Here is a 2497-nt window from a genome sequence, read left to right as displayed (position 1 = left end):
GTATATCCTCATATCATAAGATACTTGTTTTTGGCTTTAGATAACTTTAATGATTTTTTAAAAGGTCTCTCTATGCTTGTTCTTTCTAGAGTTTCTAGTATAAATGAAGGTTGTATTTCTTTAAAGGCTTTTTGGGGGGCATCTATTGAGATAATCATGTGGTTTGGGATATTTTTGTTTTTAATAATTAAGCTGCTTTCCTAATGTTGAATGACTTTACATCCTTGGCATAAATCCAACTTAGCCATGATGAATGATTTTTTTGGATAAATTTTTGAAGTCTGATAAGATTTTTTATTTTAAAGTTTATTTGATTTCTCCCCAGTTACAAGCAAAAATTTTCCAACATTTTTCAAAGAATATTAAGTCTCAAACTTTCTCACTCCTCCCAACCCCCAAATCACCTCTCCCCACCAAGATGGTAAGTAATCTCTTGTATATTTTACATGTGCAATCATGTAAAACATTTTTCCATATTAATCCTTTTGTGGAAGGAAACTCAATGTTAAAAAATTAAGAAAGTGAAAAAAGTTTTCTTTGGTTTGGATTTAGATGGACTCTATTATCATGAGTCCTTTGGAATAGTTTTGGATCATTGTATTGCTGAGAATAGCTAAATTATTGAGACTTGTTCATTGTATAATATTGCTGTCACTGTGTACATTCTCCTGGTTCTGCTTATTCTACTATGCTTCAGTTCACATAAGTCTTTTCAGGTTTTTCTGAGCTCCTCCTGCTTGTCATTCTTATAGTACAACAGAATTTTATTATCATGATATACTATAACTCACTCCATATTCCTAAATAATGGGTATCTCCTCACTTTCCAATTCTTTGCCCCCACAAAAAGAATTGCTTTAAATATTTTTGTGCATATAGGTCCTCTTTTTTTTAATTTCTTTTTTTATTTTTAATTCTTAAAATTTAATTTAAACCCTTAACTTCTGTGTATTGGCTCCTAGGTGGAAGAGTGGTAAGGGTGGGCAATGAGGGTCAAGTGACTTGCCCAGGGTCACACAGCTGGGAAGTGGCTGAGGCTGGCTTTGAACCTAGGACCTCCTGTCTCTAGGCCTGACTCTCCATCCACTGAGCTACCCAGCTGCCTCCCTACCCCCCCTTTTTTTTTTTTAATTTCTTTGGGATACAGACATAGTAGTAGTATAATACTGGGTCAAAGGTATGTACTGTTTTACAGCCCTTGGGTCATAGGTTCAAATTGATCTCCAAAATAATTGAATAGATTCATAACTTCCCTAACAGTGCATTAGTGTCTCAATTTTCCCATATGTCTTCCAAGTTCTGTCATTTTTTCTTTTCTGTCATAACAGCAAATCTGATAGGTGTGGAGTTGTACTAATTGGCATTTCTCTAATTAATAGTGATTTAGAACATTTTTGCATGACTATAAAAAACTTTAATTACTTTGTCCCAGAACTCCCTATTCATATTCTTTGACCATTTATCAATTGAGGAATGGCTTGTATTCTTATATATTTGACTCGTTGATTTATATATTTGAGAAATGAGGCATTTCTTAGAGAATTAAAAAAATGTATATCATTATGATTAGTGTATATTACTCTCCATCCAATTTCCTAATGTTTAGTTTTTGACCACTACCTCCCCTAATTTGCCCTCTTTTCTATCAACCTCACCCCATCATTCCCACTTCTCCTCCTACTTTCCTATAGGGTAAGAGAGCTTTCTATACCCAATTTATTGTGTATATTCTCTCCTCATTGAGCCAATTCATATGAGAGAAAGGTTCACATGCTGTCCTCCCCTACCTTTCCCTCCACTTTAAAAGCTACTTCATGCTTCTTTTTTTCTGAGATAATTTATCCCATTCTATTTCCCCTTCCCCCTCCTCCCATTGTATTCCTCTTTCTCATGCCTTAATTCTATTTTTTTTAATGTCATCCCATTATATTCAACTCACATGCTCTCCATGTGTCTATGTACATTCTAATGCCCTAATAATAACAAGGTTCTTTAGAGTTATAAGAATCATTTTCCCATGTAGGGATGCAGATAGTTTCTATTTCCTTTTTACCTTTTTTATGCTACTCTTGAGTCTTATATTTGAGAGTCAGATTTTCCATTTAACTCTGGTCTTTTTATCAGGAATGTTTGAAAGCCTCTTTTTTCATTGAATATCCATTTTCCCATCTGAAGTTTTGCTAGGTGTGATTCTTGGGTGAAATCCTGGCTTCTTTGTTCTCTGGAATATCATATTCCAGGCTTTCTGATCCTTTTAACTTGGAAGCTGCTAAATCTTGTGTTATCCTGGCTGTGAAGATAGGATTAACTCTCCTCTTGTCTATTTTTAGCTAATCAAATCAAGAACTTAAAGTACCCCTACTTGACACTAAGTAAGAGAGTTCCAAATCATTTGCTAATAGTGGGCAGCTGGGTAGTTCAGACAGGGGGCAGCTGGGTAGCTCAGTGGATTGAGAGCCAGGGAGGTCCTGGGTTCAAATCTGGCCTCAGACACTTC

Source organism: Gracilinanus agilis, chromosome 1, assembly GCF_016433145.1.
Source record: "Gracilinanus agilis isolate LMUSP501 chromosome 1, AgileGrace, whole genome shotgun sequence".
Taxonomy (NCBI): domain Eukaryota; kingdom Metazoa; phylum Chordata; class Mammalia; order Didelphimorphia; family Didelphidae; genus Gracilinanus; species Gracilinanus agilis.
Note: the sequence above shows the minus strand (reverse complement) of the source record.